This window comes from Symphalangus syndactylus, chromosome 8 (assembly GCF_028878055.3).
Source record: "Symphalangus syndactylus isolate Jambi chromosome 8, NHGRI_mSymSyn1-v2.1_pri, whole genome shotgun sequence".
In the NCBI taxonomy this organism is placed as follows: domain Eukaryota; kingdom Metazoa; phylum Chordata; class Mammalia; order Primates; family Hylobatidae; genus Symphalangus; species Symphalangus syndactylus.
Genome location: NC_072430.2, coordinates 26,611,210 through 26,630,244, shown reverse-complemented (window position 1 = coordinate 26,630,244; position 19,035 = coordinate 26,611,210).

The window sequence follows — 19,035 nt, the reverse complement described above, 5'->3', positions numbered from 1 at the left end:
GCTGAGGAAAGCGGGGTGGGATGCAACTCCAATTTAGGACCTTGGCATTGAAGCCTTCCCCTTAGTCAACTGGCCCAGACCCTGGTTCTTAGATGTAGCAGGAGAGGCCACCTGCTTCTGCCCCCTTTGCTTCCAGAAAGGCCTTTTCCAGGCTGCCTCGTGTGTTTCCCATTCTGCCCAGAAGGAGTGAGAGGGCTGAAAAGGGGGGCGGGGTAAGGCCCTGCTTTGAACAGAAGGCTTGAGACACATCTCCAGGAAGCATTTAAACAGCCCCTCCTGCACACAGGAGCTGGGACTACAAGGACGAGGACATCACCATGGAGACCGCCCTCTGCTCTGAGGCTTTAGACCCGGCTTCTGGATTTGGTTCTGTCCCTCCAGCCTTAGGCAGGTTCTTCACCTTTCCCAGGCCTCGGTATCCCCCTTGGTAAGATCATATTGGACTTGGTACCTTCTGCCTGTGGCTTTCTAGGATTATGACCGACCTGGTTTGGCATCACTTTGTGTTTAGATAGATGAAATTGCAGCCTAAAGGATGGGAGGCAAAATTGTGTAGGAGTGCTGTGTCCTTTGAGATGACAAATGGGATTTAAAAATTCTCAGCAGCTTCATGTTGGGAGTGGAGTGGAGGTTAAGCTTGCTATTAAGACGTGATGTAATATTGGAACCTGGGTCAGAGAAACTGATTGTTAAGTGACTTCCATTCTCCCAGGACGGAAATAGGAGGCTACCACTGGGCCTGTGAAGGATTCAGTCCAAGTGACGTCATCTGGTTTTCAGCAGCTCCGGTTTAGAAAAACACACATTTCCGATTCAAGCTGAACTTTCCCGGGCATTGAGGGGCTGGAGCACCCAATGACTCAGGATGCCTTAGAAGGAAATAAAACATAAAGCTTTTTATAGCTTGATGCTTCTCTCCCACTGCCCTCAACTCTCTGCCAAGGAGTGGTAGGAGTTAGCTCATGGACCAGAACTCCCATTAAAGCCCCTGAACTCTGATTAAATCAAGTGGCAGTTTTCCTCATGAGAATTATGTTCTTTGTGTCAGCAACCTTAGGAATGAGTGTGAATTGACACATTCAGATTGTGGGTTTTTTTTTCTCTTTTGAGGTGGGGTCTCATTCTCACTCAGGCTGGAGTGCAGTGCACAATCACAGCTCACTGCAGCCTCAACCTCCCAGGTTCAAATGATCCTCCCACCTCAGCCTCCCCAGTAGCTGGGACTACAGGGATGTGCTGCCATGCTCAGCTAATTTTTAAAGTTTTTTATGCAGACGCGGTCTCACATGTTGCTTAGGCTGGTCTCAAACTCCTGGGCTCAACAAATCCTCCCACCTTGGCCTCCCAAAGTGTTGGGATTACAAGTGTGAGCCACTGTGCCTTGGCTCAGATAATTTTTTTTTTTTTTTTGAGACAGAGTCTTGCTCTGTCACCCAGGCTGGAGTGCAGTGGTGTGATCTTGGCTCACTGCAACCTTTGCCTCCTGGGTTCAAGCAATTCTCCTGCCTCAGCCTCCCGAGTAGCTGGGATTACAGGTGCACACCACCACGTCTGGCTAATTTTTGTATTTTTAGTAGAGACGGAGTTTCACTATGTTGACCAGGCTGGTTTTGAACTCTGACCTCAGGTCATCTGCCCACCTTGGCCTCCCAAAGTGCTGGGATTATAGGGATGAGTCACTGTGCCCAGCCCCAGATAGTCTTTTCAATGTCATATCTTAAAGTTTTATTTTCACTTTTACAAAGGCTAAAAGGAAAATCCAGAGTTTCCTCCAGCAACATAATTATTTGAACATTTTGTTACAACATGATCTTTAGATCCTGGCTGTATGTAAGCATGTTTGCTTTTAAACTAATTTTTCATTTTGAGTCTTTGTATATCCTTCAAGTTGTGATTTTTTTTTTAAGTTACTGCATTTTTTAGCAAAAGATAGATTTTTTCCCACATAGACATATCAGAATCAAGATTTGAGATAGATTGTTTTAAAAATGGAAAATAAGTAAAAAAGTAATTATAAAATCATATCTTAGTTAAAAGGAACAGGTCATATATTATAGGTAAAACTTCCTCTGAGTGCAGGTATCCATATCTGGTGATTCTCAGACTTGGAATACTTCTAACACTGGACATCTAATCCTGCTTCCACAAGGCAGAACTTGGGCTTTCTCCCTTTCAATGACAAGAAGTTAATTAATAGCCCATTCCTTTTTTTTTTTTTTTTAAATGGAGTCTTGCTCTGTCACCCAGGCTGGAGTGCAGTAGCACGATCTCCACTCACTGCAAGCTCCGCCTCCCAGGTTCACACCATTCTCCTGCCTCAGCCTCCCAAGTAGCTGGGACTACAGATGCCCACCACCACGCCCTGCTAATTTTTTGTATTTTTAGTAGAGACAAGGTTTCACCGTGTTAGCCAGGATGGTCTCAATCTCCTGACCTCGTGATCTGCCTGCCTCGGCCTCCCAAAGTGCTGAGATTACAGGCGTGAGCCACTGCGCCCGGCCAACCCATTCCCATTTTTACAAAAGCATTTTTCTGAATTTAATAGAAATGCTGTTGATTATTTAAAATTTGTGATGTCAAATGACCCATATCCTATAAACTATAGTTGAGACTCTATTTCCTTTTGGAATTTTTTCTCACCATATGGATGCAGAGATAGGGTTTACAACATGGTGTCCCACTGTATGTGTAAGTTTTTTTTTTTAAATAAGCATAATATTCTTTAGTATGTACAATTACATGTTGTATATATACAAATATTTTATAATCTTCTTACTCATACCTTTTTCTCCTCACGATATAATTTATGTACCATAAAATTCACCTTTTAAAAATACACAATTTGGTGGTTTTTAGTATATTCACAGGGTTGTACAACCATCACCACTATATAATTTTAGAACATTTTCATCACCCTGAAAAACCCTGTACCCACTGGCAGTGATTCCCATCTTCCTTTCTGCCTCCTTCCCCCCATCTCCTAATCCCCGGAAACTACTATATTTTCTGTCTCCATGGATGTGCCTATTCTAGACATATATAAGTGAAATCATGTATTCATACTTTTAAAATCCTCTTTTTCACTTTTTTTTTTTTTTTTTTTCTGAGACGAAGTCTCTCTGTTACCCAGGCTAGAGTGCAGTAGCCCAATCTTGGCTCACCGCAACCTCCCTCTCCCCGGTTCAAGCAATTCTCCTGCCTCAGCCTCCCAAGTAGCTGGGATTACAGGTGCACACCACCACGCCTGGCTAATTTTTGTATTTTTAGTAGAGATGGGGTTTTGCCATGTTAGCCAGGCTGGTCTTGAACTCTTACCTCAGGTAATCCACCTGTCTTGGGCCCCCAAAGTTTGGGGATTACAGGCGTGAGCCACTGCACCCAGCCTCTTTTTTACTTTTCCTACTGAACATTTCTCCATCACTTTACATTCTTGAATATAATTTTTATGATCTGGCTGTATTAATACAGCATCGTTTAGCTAACCAATACCCTAATAAAGGCCATTTGGCACATTCCCATTTTTCTTTTCTTATTTCTCCAAGAAACATTCAATTTTAAGCCGCTTTAACTGTGAGCACATTCTTACTAGGCTGGAATCTGCTTCCTTTTAACCCCACCCACTGGTGCTATTGCAGCTTGGTGGAGCTAGCTCTGGACATCTAATCCTGTTTCCACAAGGCAGACCTTGGTCTTCCTCACTGTCATGGACCCCTCCCGACTTCTTTGTCAGGCTTAACATTTTGCTCCTTCTTATTTTTTATTTTATTTTATTAATTAATTTATTTATTTGAGACAGAGTCTCACTCTGTCGCCCAAGTTGGAGTGCAGTGGCACAATCGCCACTCACTGCAACCTCTGCCTCCTGGGTTCAAGTGATTCTCCTGCCTCAGCCTCCCAAGTAGCTGGGATTACAAGCGCCCGCCACCACACCTGGCTAATTTTTTGTATTTTTAGTAGAGATGGGGTTTCACTATGTTGGCCAGGCTGGTCTTGAACTCCTGACCTCAGGTGATCCGCCCTCCTTGGCCTCCCAAAGTGCTGGGATTACAGGCGTGAGCCACTGCACCTGGCTGGTTGTGTTTTCGTTAAGTGCACTGGTTTTGAGTTGGTTGCTCCTTCTTTTTTAAAACCACTCTTTGAGAGAAGTCAACGAGATGTAGTGAAATTTACCCAGGTTGTGTATTCAAACATCTGTGTTCAAATCCTGGAATTACTGGCATGTGCCACCACACCCAGCTAATTTTTGTATTTTTAGTAGAGACAGGGTTTTGCCATGTTGGCCAGGCTGGTCTCAAACTCCTGGCCTCAAGTGATCTGCCTGCCTCTGCCTTCCAAAGTGTTGGAATTACAGGTATGAGCCACCATGCCTGGCCTACAACATATACCAACTTTAATATGTAAGAACTGATGCAGACATAGCATGAAAATGCATAAAGTAAGAATTAACAATGGTGAGAATAAGAAATCCATTATTATAGAGATTTTAATATCCTTCTGGTAATTGAGAAATCAACCAGACAATAGAAGATTTGAACTACAGAATTAACAAGTTTGATCTGTTGTATATACATAGAATATTAGACCCAGCAAGTAGAGAATGTACATTTGAAATATTAAATATTAATCAGCACTATTATTAATCACAAATTAATAATATAACTATGTGGTTACAATATATGATTGTAAATACAAATATATAATTATATAAACAACAAATTAATGATATTAGTGTAATAAAATTACTAACAAATATCAATTAAGAAGATATTAATTAAATAGATAATTAGGATTGACTACCTGTTAGATCGTAGGGTAAATCTCAACAACTACTTTAAAAATCCTGTCATATTGACCTAGAAAATAATCCAAAAATACAACTTTAAAAATAACTGTTCAGAAAATTAAAATCCACTTCTAATAACACATGGGTAAGAAGAAATCATAATGAAAATCTAGAAAATGTTTAGGATTGAATGAAAGAAAATTCTACATTTCAAAATGAGATACAACTTAAGTAGTACTTAGAAATGTATAGCCTTGGCTGGGTGTGGTGGCTCATGCCTGTAATCCCAGCACTTTGGAAGGCCAAAGCGTGTGGATTACCTGAGGTCAGGAGTTCGAGACCAGCCTGGCCAACATGGTGAAACCCAGTTTCTACTAAAAACACAAAAATTAGCTGGGTGTGGTGGCAGGCACCTGTAGTCCCAGCTACTCAGGAGGCTGAGGCATGAGAATTGGTTGAACCTGGGCGGTGGAGGTTGCAGTGATCTGAGATTGTACCACTGCTCTCCAGCCTGGGCAACAGAGCAAGACTCCATCTAAAAAAATAAAAATATTATAGCCTTAAAATGCTTATAATGGAAAAGTAGAAAGGCTAAAAATAAATAAGCTAAGCATCCAACTTAGCCTAGCAAAAGAATAGAATAAGCTCAAAGAAAGTAGAAGGAAAGTATCAAGGATAACCACAGAAATTAATGAGAAACAAAACAAAGAAGATCGACAAAGACAAAAAGTGGGCTCTTTAAAAATAGCACGGCAGTTTGTCAAAAAAATTAAACATGGAATTACCATATGATCCAGCAATTCCAATTCTGGTTATAGACCCAAAAGAATTGAAAGCAGGGACTTAAATAGATATTTGTACACTTATGTTCATAGCAACATTTTTCAAAATAGGCAAATGTGGAAGCACCCAAATGTCCATTGATGGAAGGAAAGATAAGCAAGATATGGTATGGACATACAAGAGAATATTATTCAGCCTTTAAAAGGAAGGGAATTCTGACACATGCTACAATGTGGATGAATCTTGAAGACATGCTAAGTGAAATAAGCCAGGCACAAAAGAACAAATACTGTATGATTCCATTTATATGAAGTACTTAGGGTAGTCAAATTCACACAGAAAGTAGAATGGATGGTTGCCACAGACAAGGGAATGAGGCGTTACTGTTTGACAGGTATAGAGTTTCAGTTTTGTAGAATGAAAAACTTCTGGGCCAGCTGCAGTGGCTCAAACCTGTAATCCCAGCACTTTGGGAGGCCGGAGTGGGTGGATCACCTGAGGTCAGGAGTTCGAGACCAGCCTGGCCAACACAGTGAAACCCTGTCTCTACTAGAAATACAAAAATTAGCCAGGCATCGTGGCACGTGCCTGTAGTCCCAGCTACTTGGGAGGCTGAGGTGGGAGAATCGCTTGAACCCAGGAGGCAGAGGTTGCAGTGAGCCAAGATCACACCACTGCACACCAGTCTGGGCGACAGAGTGAGACAAAAGCAAAAACAAAAAAAAGCGAACTTGTGGAGATGGATGGTGGTGATGGCTGCACAACAATGTGAATATACTTAATGTCACTGAGCTGTATACTTAACAATGGTTAAAATGATTAATTTTATGTGTTTTACCACAATTTTTTTTAAAGTCAAGAAAGTGATGAGAACATTACAGAAACAATGTTATCCTGGAACCTGCTTATATTGCAGGCGATGTTTCATGTATCATTGATTATTTTCTCCTATTATTGCATCCACTCATATGCTGTTTAATTATTATAGCTTTATAATATCTAATTTCTGGTGTTTCAAGTGAAAAAAGATTATTAGACAAACTTCAGGGAGTGCTGATTTTTTTTAAAAAATAGTTTTTTTTTTTGTTTGTTTGTTTTAGAGACAGGGTCTTGTTCTGTCATCCAGGCTGGAGTGCAGTAGTGCAATCATAAACCAGAGATTTTTTTTTAAAGCGTATTATTGAAAAGTTGATGTGGCCAAGCGCAGTGGCTCATGCCTGTAATCCCAGCACGTTGGAAGGCTGATGTGGGAGAATAGCTTGAGGCCAGGAGTTTGAGACTAGTCTGGGCAATATAGCTATACCCCCTCTGTAAAAAAAAAAAAGAAAGAAAGAAAGAAAAAAGAAAAAAAAAAGTTGATGCTAGTAAATATGAAGATGCATAAAATGGACAATTTCCTAAATTTCCTAGAAAATGGACTCAAGTAGAAATCGAAAATTTAAAACAAACTGTTCAAGAAATTGAAGCAGTAGTTAAAAATATATGTATTTGTGATGGATGCTTATAAAATGATGTTACTTTCCCACTGAATGAGGGGAATCTTTGTCCCATCATTTTTTTTTTTTTTTTTTTTGATACAGCGTCTCACTGTGTCTCCCAGGCTGGAGTGTAGTGGCACGATCTTGGCTTACTGCAACCTCTGCCTCCCAGGTTCAAGCAATTCTCCCACCTCAGTCTCCTGAGTAGCTGGGATTACAGGCGTGTGCTAACACACCCAGCTATTTTTTTTGTATTTTTAGTAGAGACAGGGTTTCGCCATGTTGCCCAGACTGGTCTCGAATGCCTGGCCTCAAGTGATCCACCCACCTTGGCCTCCCAAAGGGCTGGGATTATAAGCATGAGCCATTGCACCTGGTCAACTAGGCCATTCTTTCTGCCATCCCCATCCAGGGGCCAGACATGTAAGCAAGGCCATTTTGGATCTTCTAGACGAGGTGATTCACCAGCTGAATAACACCAGGTAGCCTCAGTTGACCCACACGGAGCGGAAGAACCGTCCAGCTGAACTCTGCCTGAATTCTTCACCCACAAAATCATGAGATAAAATAAAATAGTGGTTGTTTTAAGCTCCATACCATATGGAGTCCTCTATTTTGAACTAATAGATAAAGCACTACTGAAAACAAAACATCCCAGAGAATTTAAAAAAATCACACTGTGACTTTTTACCTATTCTTGGTAAGTTCTTCCAGAAAAATAGAATTTAAAGAAAAGAGCTGATATTAAGACCAATTACCACACCAGATAAGAACAGAAGAAGGAAAAAAAATTACAGGCTGGTCTTATGTACATAGATGCAAAAATATACAAATCTAAATATTAAACTTAATTTACCAGTGCGTTAAATAAAACATATCATGACCATGTTGGTTTTCACCCAACAATTCAATGCTTATTTCAGCGGAAGAAGAGAGTCCCATGAGGGGAAGAACAGGCTAACAACCAAGCTCATCAAAGGGCAGATGTCCTGCGCTTCGGCTTTTCTGGAACTGAGGACTCCCACTCCTCCATCAAGACTCTCTCTCTTGTCCTGTGCCTTGCCTTCCTTCCCATTTCCTGCAGACTGGTTTTTCCCTGCAGCAGGAAACGTGGCCAGCACGACTTCTAAGCTTTACATCCTACAGCTTTAGCCAGGCAGAGATAATCTGACTCAGTCCCAGTTCCAACACTTTTTATTTTTATTATTTTTTTAGAGATGGGGTCTCACTGTGTTGCCCTGGCTGACCTCAAACTCCTGGGTTCAAGCACTCCTCCTACCTCAGCATCCCCAATAGCTGGGACTACAGGCGCACGCCACCACACCTAGTTCCAGTTTCATTTTTGAGAAAGGATTCTGCTACAATTTAGCTAAGCTGCCCACCCTTGGACCAATCAACTGTAACAGGAATTGGAGTCCGGGGAAAGGACTGTGTATCAGTTTTCCTTATGGGTTTGGGGGAGGTGGGGAGGTCAGCAAGTTCATGGCAGGGTTCAGTCCTGGAGGAATGGTCCTGGCTGGAGAGGCAAGGCAGGACCCAAGAGGCTTTAATGTAATGTTGTTCTGATTGTATTCATATAGAGTCTAGCATACAGCAAAATTTAATACATTATAGCTTTTTTGTTTTAAAATATTACAGTATAATTGCCTTTCTCCCTTGTTTTTTTTTTTTTTTTTTTTTTGAGGCGGAGTCTCACTCTGTTGCCCAGGCTGGAGTCCAGTGGCAAGATCTCGGCTCACTGCAACCTCTGCCTCCCAGGCTCAAGCAATTCTCCTGCCTCAGCCTCCTGAGTAGCTGGGACTACAGGTACGTGCCACCACACCCGGCTAATTTTTTGTGTTTTTAGTAGAGATAGGGTTTCACTGGGCTAGCCAGGATGGTCTCGATCTCCTGACCTCATGATCCACCCACCTCGGCCTCCTGAAGTGCTGGGATTACAGGTGTGAGCCACCGTGCCTGGCCCGTTGTTTTTATTTATTTGTTTGTTTATTTATTTTTTATAGAGGAGGGATCTCACTATGTTGCCCAGACTGGTCTCGAACTCCTAGGCTAAAGTGATCCTCCTGCCTCTGCCTCCCAAAATGCTGGGATTACAGGCGTGAGCCACTGTGCCCAGCCTTCCCTTGTTTTCTTAAAAACTGTGATGAAATTCATATAAGATGAAATTAGCCATTTTAAAGTGTACAATGCAATGGCATTTAGTACATTCACAGTGTTGTGCAACCACCACCTGTATCTAGTTCCAAAACATTTGCATCCACCCAAAAGAAATCCTTGTGCTCATTAGCACTCACTCCCCATTCCCCCTTCCTCCCAGCCCCTGGCAACCACCAATTTGTGTTCTGTCTCTATGGAATTACCTACTCTGAAAATTTCATATAAATGGAATGGTACCATATGTGTGTTTTTTTTTTTTTTTTGACAGAGTCTGGCTCTGTCCCCCAGGCTGGAGTGCAGTGGCACCATCTCGGCTCACTGCAAGCTCCGCCTCTCAGGTTCACGCCATTCTCCTGCCTCAGCCTCCCGAGTAGCTGGAACTACAGGTGCCCGCCACCACACCCTGCTAATTTTTTTGTATTTTTAGTAGAGACAGGGTTTCACTATGTTGGCCAGGATGGTCTCGAACTCCTGACCTCGTGATCTGCCCACCTTGGCCTCCCAAAGTGCTAGGATTACAGGCTTGAGCCACCGCGCCCGGCCCCCATATGTGGTTTTTGTCTGGCTTTTTTCACTTAGCATGGTGTTTTCAAGGTTTATCCACATTGTAGCAGGTATCAGTATTTTGTCCCTCTTATGGCTGAATAATATTCCATTGTGTGGACATACCACATTTTGTTTACCCATTCATCAGTTGATGGACATTTGGTTGCTCCCATCTTTTGGTCTCCCTTGTTTTGGTGAGTGATACATGTATCTTAGCAGGTTTTCGGAGACCAAAGAAAATGCTGGCCCAGTGTGTGTGATGCTGCATATCACAAGTGAGAAGATAGCTTGTGCCCCACAGTCCCCGTGCCCATTTTGCTGCCTGTGGGGACAGTGCTAAGAACCCAGTCGCTGAGTCACTGATACCTAGGTTTGAGTCCTGGCTCTGCCACTTAAGCTCTCGAGACCTCACCTGAATGAATAAGTTGGGAGGCTCCATAGATGTAAGAAACCTTTGCAAGCTGGGAAGCTGAGCTGAGGTGCAGCTGCTGCTGTTCGTCCCCAGGCTGATTCACAGCACAAAACCCCAGGCTTAGTGCAATCCAGGATGTTTGGGTTCAGACCTCAGCTCCTCTTTTTACTAGCTGAGTGATTTCGGCAGGTCGTCAGCTTCTCTGAGCTACTTTCCCTACCTGGGCCCCTGAGCCCTGCTGGGCAGGGAACCCCTTTCTCCTGCCTCCAAACTTCAGACTCCTTCCTCTGAAACAATGGAAGCGGACACCTTTTATTAAACTGCCGTGGAATGAGTGACAGGCTCTCTAGTGAAGCTGGCCTGTATGAGCTTGAAGATGCAAACCTTCACACGGACATACACACATGTACATACTCACAGGGCAATTGTCAAGATATGTAACAACAGGGAGGGTCCCCTGTTCTTTCCACCAACCAGAATACTCTCTTGCTTTTGCTGGTGCAGGGTTGAGAGCCTTCAATTGGAGGCTCATGGGGGAGGTCCCAGGGGTCCAGGGAGGGAGCTGGGGCAGCAGGGGGCCCTCAGGGGGTGTTGAGGCTGGTGGCTTTTACCAGCAGGTAAGGAAGCTTTAGAATATTTTAAGGCTGTTATGGCCACGATGGTGCATATCGGACGAATGCCAGCATTGCACACCTGTGAACCCTTTCTCATGGATAGGCCCATACAAGGGCATGCGCCTTCCCACACGCACACACACACACATCCTGCCACACATCAGACTTCCTGGCTTCCTGCAGTTAGTTTTCCTCGAATGAGCCAAAGCTCGGCTGACTCAGGTGGCAAACTGCCAGGATGCTGATATTTCCCTCGGCTCTGGCCTGAGAAGCTTCAGGGAAAAACCCACTCACATCCTGAATCCTCACCTGCTCCAGGCGGTCCTGCAGGCCTCCTGGCCCGGGCTCTGGCAGCAGGCAGCCTCAGTGACATCCTGCTCTCCCTGAATGCCAAGCATATTGGCAGGGAGAAAACCCTGCCACACCCAGGGTTTCTCCAGAGTCCTCCCAAGGAAGAGGTAGAATGAGGCTGGTTTTCTTAATGTTTGAAGCTGGAAAGTTATGCTGAGATAACTGGTCTAGGCTCTCCTTTTTTTTTTTTTCGGTAGAGATAGCATCCAGCTATGTTGCCATGGCTAGTCTTGAACTCCCGGCCTCAGGTGATCCTCCCACCTTGGCCTCTTGAAGTTCTGGGATGACAGGCATGAGCCACCACAGCCAGCCCTAGGCTCCCACTTAATAGGTGAAGAATTTGGTCCCAAACAGAGACAGAGAACCAACAAAGGTCCCACATGCAGAGGGTGGTAAGCCCGGGGCTGAACCCCGGCTTCCCGATGCCCCAGCCAGCACCTTCCACCCAGCAAGCCACAAATGACTGGATTCCCCCATTCGATGTTCTGATTGCCTCCTGGGCAGTCCCCCATGGACACAATGGCCTAATCGGCCAAGTTTTCTCTTCCAGTTCTGCCTCATGCCATTCTGGAGGCCTGTCTTTCTCAGCTCCCAACAGAACTTACCTCGCAGGTGGTCCAGTGGCAGTGTCAAATAGGTCTACCTGTTTGGCCAGCTGATGAACACACTGATGCACTTTTTTATTTTTCTGAGACAGTCTCACTCTGTCACCCAGGCTGGAGTGCAGTGGTACGATCTCAGCTCACTGCAGTCTCTGCCTCCCGGGTTCAAGTGATTCTCCTGCCTCAGCCTCCCGAGTAGCTGGGATTACAGGTGCCTGCCACCACACCTGGCTTATTTTTGTATTTTTAGTAGAGATGGGGTTTCACCATGTTGGCCAGACTGGTCTCGATCTCTTGACCTCGAGTGATCTGCCCACCTTGGCCTCCCGAAGCGCTGAGATTACAGGCATGAGCCACCACGCCTGGCCTGATGCTTTTTTTTTTTTTTTTTTTTTGAGACGGAGTCTTGATCTTTCTCCCAGGCTGGAATGCTGTGGTGCAATCTCTACTCACTGCAAACTCTGCCTCCCAGGTTCATGCCATTCTCCTGCCTCAGCCTCCTGAGTAGCTGGGACTACCGGCGCCCACCACCACGCCCGGCTAATTTTTTATATTTTTAGTAGAGACGGGGTTTCACCGTGTTAGCCAGGATGGTCTCGATCTCCTGACCTCGTGATCTGCCCGCCTTGGCCTCCCAAAGTGCTGGGATTACAGGCGTGAGCCACCGCTCCCGGCCCTGATGTATTTTAATTAATTTCCTCTCCTGGGTATTCGGGAGGCCTTCACCCAGTTAAAATCCATAGGCTCGGGATGCCTCCCAAGAAGCGATTCTGATAAGTAGGAGGGGCCTATGGGATCTTCCACACCCACACGGGCTGCAGCTGTATGCACGTGGGCATGTCACACTGTGCGTTAGTTGCTTCGTTCGGTTATTCGACCCCATACACACTCCTTCCCAGGGCCATTCCCTGTGGTTTTCTCCCTGTCCACTGCACAGCTCCACGCACTGTCCCCCAGACACACTCTGCCAGACCCCTGCTGGGCCTCTGCTCCAGATGCACCTTCAACCTGGGGTGCCTCCCTTCAGAATCAGCCAAGTTGCTGTTACAGACACAGAATTCCAGCCCCTGCCCCAGAGATTCCCACTTGGTAAGTCCAAGGTTCACAGACAACACTGGTCCTTCCAGGCCCAGGTTCACTGTCATGTCCTCCAAGGAGCCAGTCTCCCTCTTCAAACACTGCGACTGATGCACTCTCCCTGAAAAGCCTTGGGTTACAGATGCTGTCTTAGCCCGTCTGCTGACAGCTGGGAAGATGTGTGTCCCCTCCCCACCACGGTGGGAAACTGCGACCTACTGATGGGTGACAAAGCCTCAGAGGTCATCCCATCTACTCAAGCATTGTTCAGCACCTGCTCTGGGGATTCGTGGCATCAGTCACTTGTCTCCACACTGCTGTGTCCTAGCATGGGGCCTGGCCTTGAGCAGATGAGGCCTGCATGAAACAGAGGGGCCTCCAGGCTGAACACCTGAGAGCCCCTGACCCTAGGGCTGATGGATCCATGTGACAATCACTTTCATTTAGCACAGAGTCCCCCCAGGAGCCTACAGCATGGAGAGGATATAGCTCAGTTGACAGTGATCATTTTCAAAGGTCAGTGTTGTCACAGTGGTGGCGACAAAACTCCTGGGAGCAGAGGGAGGAGTACACAGGTGGGCAGATGGACGAAGCCTTCGTCCCTGGGCTGCCAGGAGGTGTGCCGAGGCCTGCGGCACTCAGCCCTGAGTCCTGGGCCAAGGCCAAATATCCCAGGCCTCCCTCTGGCCTCTACGCCCTGCCCCAGCCTTTCTCCCTCCCTGGGACTTGGCATTTATTTATTTATTTATTTATTTATTTATTTATTTAGACAGAGTCTCACTCTGTTACCCAGGCTGGCTCAATCTCAGCTCACTGCAACTTCCGCCTCCCGGGTTCAAGTGATTCTCGTGCCTCAGCCTCCCAAGTAGCTAGAATTACAGGCACAGGCTACCATTCCAGGCTAATTTTTGTATTTTTTTTTTTTTCAGTAGAGATGGGATTCCACCATGTTGGCCAGGCTGATCTTGAACTCCTGACCTCAGATAATTCACCCACCTAGGCCTCCCAAAGTGCTGGGATTACGGTTGTGGGCCACCGCACATGACCACTGGGACTTGGCCTTTGAAAGCTTTCCCTTGAGCGAAGACAGAATATTCGTCCCCACCCTCTGCTCATCCTCTGGTGCAAACCCAGTGTCTGAGCATGCAAGCCGTCTCTTCTCTACTCAGCGTCCTCCAGTGGCTCCCCTTTTCATTCCTTCCTTTGACAGCCTATGTGTCTTGGCCCCTGGCCTCCTTTGTGGCCTCTCTCCTATCCCTCTACCTGTCTCACACTCTGCCTTGTTGCTTCTTGTGCTCACCAAATGTGCTCTTGCCTCAGGGCCTTTGCCCTTGTTGTTCCTTCGGTCTAGAACATTGTTCCTTCCAGACGGCCAGATGGCCCCTTCTCCCCATCCTGTGGTCTCTGCTCATGCCCAGAAAGCAGCCACATTGTCTTGCCTGGACCCCGACCCCCGTGCCTCTGGAGACTCGGGGGGTGTATGTCTTTTTCGATGATGGCTGCTTAGACCTTCTTTTTTATTTTTAAATATTTATTTATTTATCTATTCTTTGAGATAGAGTCTTACTCTGTCACCCAGGCTAGAGTGCAGTGGCACGATCTCGGCTCATTGCAACCTCCACTCCCGGGTTCAAGCAATTCTCCTGCCTCAGCCTCCTGAGTAGCTGGGACTACAAGCATGTGCCATGATACCTGGCTAATTTTTGCATTTTTAATAGAGACAGAGTTTCACCATGTTGGTCAGGCTAGTCTTGAACTCCTGACCTCAAGTGATCCACCTGCCTTGGCCTCCCAAAGTGCTGGGATTACAGGTGTGAGCCACCCCGCCTGGCCTGCTTAGACTTTTTAAAAATTATTTGCATTTAACCCAAATTTACTTCCGGGCACACCACCCATCAGTTCCTCCCCTGGATTCTCTGGCTTGCTTCTAGAGGCTAGGTCCAAATGACTCAGCCTGCCACCCTGGTCCACGAGCATTGGCCCGAGGTGTGTGTGGTGACAGATGGGCATGGGTGCCTGGAGCCAGGCATCTTCCAGGCCCAGGCCTCTTGTTCCCAGTCCTCTTTCCCACCCAGTGCACTAGGCTGAGAGCGTCTCAGGGGCCAGGGCTGGTCCTATCGACCCATCCTCACAGAGCCCGGCGCAGGCCCCAGCTCTGAGCAGGCAAGTTGGAGGCAACAAGGCCCAGCGCCTCCTCCCCGGCAGAAGTGTCCTGATTGTGAATAGGAGGGCTGGGGAGAGGTATGGGACTCACCAGCAGCATAGGTTGTGGGGCACCTCGGCTCCTCCCCTGGACAGTGGGGAGCTGCTGGGCCCTGTGGAGCTGGTTCTGCTCTGCCACCCAGTCTCACTCCTGGCCCTTCCCTGCCCTGGCTCCACGTCATCATTGGCGTCCCTGCCTCTGGCTTCCAGGCAGGGCTGGCCAAAGGGAGGCACTATGGGTGACTGAGGAGGGAGAGAGTGAGGCCAGGTGTTGATGGCCAAGTGGCAGCTGGGCTGTGCGTTAGCAATGGCTGTGTCCTTCAGTGAGGGTCCCAGCCTTTGTGGACAGCCCTTTCCTGCCACTCTGGCTCAGGCCCACCCTTCGACCCCTTAAGGCTAGGGGCTGGTGCCTGTCTAGCCCTGGGATGCTTCGACATCCTGTGTTGGTAGCCCTAACCTCGCCCATACCTTGTAGACAGCCCCAATCCCCCTGTCTGAGTGTGGCCCCTGTCGCCTGCCTGCCAGGACACTGGCAGTGTGTCCTGCCAATTTAGTGGCATACCCACTACATTGTATTTACGACATGGTGCATCAGGACAAGAGCTGACAGATACCATTTTAGAGAATGAGGGGAAGGGGCCAAAAGCAGAAAGCATCGTGAGTGGGACTCTGGGGACTCCAGCTGGCAAAACGGAGGCTCAACACCAGAATAGGCCCCTCTGGGAAGCGAGACCTCTGAGCATAGCAGTTTTCCAGATTCAGCTGGGGCCCTGGGGCTGAGGCTGCACAACCAGCTGAGCCCAGAGAACAGCGAGGGGGACCCCAGCCTGGCTCCCAGGAGGAAGAGCTCAAGGCTGCCCTTCACAGGCCCAGGCATTAGGGTGTCCGGGTGCGCAGACAGGCATCTCAGGAAGGCTGGGACAGGGTGCGCGCTCCCACCCCGCCCTCGAACCCTGCAGCCTGAGACCTGGGCTTCTAGCAGGCACATGTGTTACTGGAAAGGGGTCCCGATTAAAGAGAGGGTTCTTGGATCTCACACAAGAAAGAATTCAGAGTGAGTCCGTTGTGCAAAGTGAAAGCAAGTTTATGAAGAAAGTAAAGGAATAAAAGAATGGCTACTCCATAGACAGAGTAGCCCCCAGGGCTTCTGATTGCCCATTTTTATGGTAATTTTTTAATTATATGCTAAACAAGGGGTGGATTATTCATGCCTCCTCTTTTTAGATCATATAGGGCAACCTCCTGATGTTGCCATGGCATTTGTAAACTCTCATGGTGCTAGTGGGAGTGTAGCAGTGAGGAGGACCAGAGGTCACTCTCGTAATCGCCATCTTGGTTTTGGTGGGATTTGGCCGGCTTCTTTACCACAATCTGTTTTATCAGCAAGGTCTTGTGACATGCATCTTGTGCTGACCTCCTGTCTCATCGTGTGACTGAGAATGCCTTAACCTCCTGGGAATGCGGCCCAGTAGGTCTCAGCTTCATTTCACCCTGCGCCTATTTAAGATAGAGATGCTCTGGTTCAAACACCTCTGACACGTGGACTCTTCGGAGCTCGATGGAATTGCCCTGAGCCTCAGGGAGACGTGGGAAGGGGAGTAAGGTCTACATGAGGCCTGTTCAGACTCCAGCTTCGCCCAGTCGGTGGTGAATCCTGGGGGGCAGCTTGTAACACTGGAGCTGCGGCTTGCCCCCTTCCCATGCCTGGACTTTGATCCAAGCCTACTTGAGAAGCTGTGGAGAGCTGCCTTGGCCTCTCCAGAAAACTGGAGAGAACAAAGAAGCAAACTTACCAGTTACCATGGAAACCATCCAAAATTTAAAAGACCTAAACAACAGTTTAATGTTTCCAAAACCCTCCTGGTTTTTGTTTTTCTCTATTAAAAACACACACACATACAAATCCTACTGTATCATATTAGTCTGATGAGACACTGGCCTGGAACGAGAAAAGGGTTCAGGATCTTAGGGGGCCATGTGGCTCATGGAATGCCTAGAATTAGTTTTAGGGATTTAAATCAAAACATGAATAAACATTTAAAGTGCAAAAATCTAAATCCTCGGGCTCCTCTGCAGATGAAACAAGGTAAAAGCTTTTTGCTGGATTAAAGGGAGCAATCATATGAGGATGGGGAGGAGCTGGTGAAGCCAAATGGGCACTGGTGGAGGGAAGGCTAGGAGCTGAGGCCCTGCCCAAACCCCAGCTCTCGGCTCAGCCATCACTCCAGCCCCAGCTGGCCTGTTGCACTCTCTGTCTGCAGGGCCTGAGAGGTGAGGGGGTGTCCTCAGTGTTGCATGGGGTTGCTGTGGGTAAGTGGGGACTGAGCTCACTCACTGTTTGTGGAGGCCATTGGGTCACTGTCTAAATGCTGGGTCTGTACCAGGTACAGTGGCTCATGCCTATAATCCCAGCACTTTGGGAGGCTAAGGTGGGCAGATTGCTTGAGCCCAGGAGCTCGAGACCAGCCTGGGCAACATGGCAAACCGCACTGCTACAAAAAATACAAAAATTAGCTGGGCGTGGTGGTGCACACCTGTAGTCCCAGCTACTCAGGAGGCTGAGGTGGGAGGATTGCTTCAGCCTGGGAGGTACAGGTTGCACTAAGCCAAGAGGTAGAAGTTGCAGTGAGCCAACATAGTGCCACTGCACTCTAGCCTGGGTGACAGAGTGAAACTCTGTCTCTAAAATGAAATGAAATGAAATAAAATAAAATAAAGTAAAATAAAATAAATGCAGGGTCCGGCTGGGTGTGGTGGCTGAGGCCTGTAATCCCAGCTCTTTGGGAGGCTGAGGCAGGAGGATGGGGATGCCGCCCTGGTGGGCCCCTTGCTGCCGTTCCACACCGCTGGCGGGAGGAGCCCCAGGGCTTGCCTGCTGCCCTCTTCTTCTGGGAACGGTTTCCTTCACATTCACAGGAAACCACCATCCTCCAGGCTCAACCGCATATTTGTATAGAACTTAATGCCTTCCCCAGTTCCAGGAGAGAGGCCTGACTTGCCACAGGGATTGGTTAAAGGACAGGTAAGGATCCCAATTGGAGCAAGTGACCTGTAATTAGATGCTGGCCTGGAGTGAGAGAGACGCCCGTCTTCCTCTGGCCTGGAACCTGGAAGCATGATTTTGAAGGCAGTCCTCCTGAGCCCACGAATGGGGAAGCCTCCCTGGAGAAAGCAGCCTGTACTACCCAGCCCCACACCCAAACTCTTCAGTTATATGAGCCAATTCATTCTTTTTATGAGCCAATTCATTCTTTTTATATGAGCCAATTCATTCTTTTTTGTGCTGAAGCCAGTTTGAGTTGGTTTTATGATCATCCCCTCCTGAAAAAATTCTACTTGGGACAAACACTCAACCCTGGGCCTGGCATTCAAGGGTCTTGTCATCTCTCCCCTTCATTTTCTCTCCCTTCTTCCCACACCCCCACCGCTGCTCAGTGCTATTCCTTCACTCAGCACACGGATCCAGTCGGCCTCTTCCAAGCACTTGGCAGGAGTCCATCCACCAGACCGCTGCTGTCAGCACTCTCCCTGCCCGGAGTGCCTGCCCCACTTATTATCTACATACGGCTTCTTTAGCACTAAGTGCTATTACTCTAAGTAGCTACTTACCTTCCAAGGCCTTCCTCCCTCGTCCAGTGAGACTTCCTTGCAAATCTCCCATGCATTGCCCCGGCTGCCCAAGTTTCTCGTCTGGCCTGGACAAAGTACGTCGGGTGGTACCAGAACACTGATTATCATCCCTGGTGTAGTTCAGCAGCTTCCTAGAACTTTTTTTGTGTGAGACGGAATCTCTCTCTGTTGCTCAGGCTGGAGTGCAGTGGTGCAATCTCGGCTCACTCTGCCTCCTGTGTTCAAGTGATTCTCCAGCCTCAGCCTCCCGAGTAGCTGAGACCATAGGCACCTGCCACCATGCCCGGCTAATTTTTTGCATTTTTAGTAGAGATAGTGTCTCACCATGCTAGGCTGGTCTGAAACTCCTGACCTCAAGTGATCTGCCCACTTCGGCCTCCCAAAGTGCTGGGATTACAGG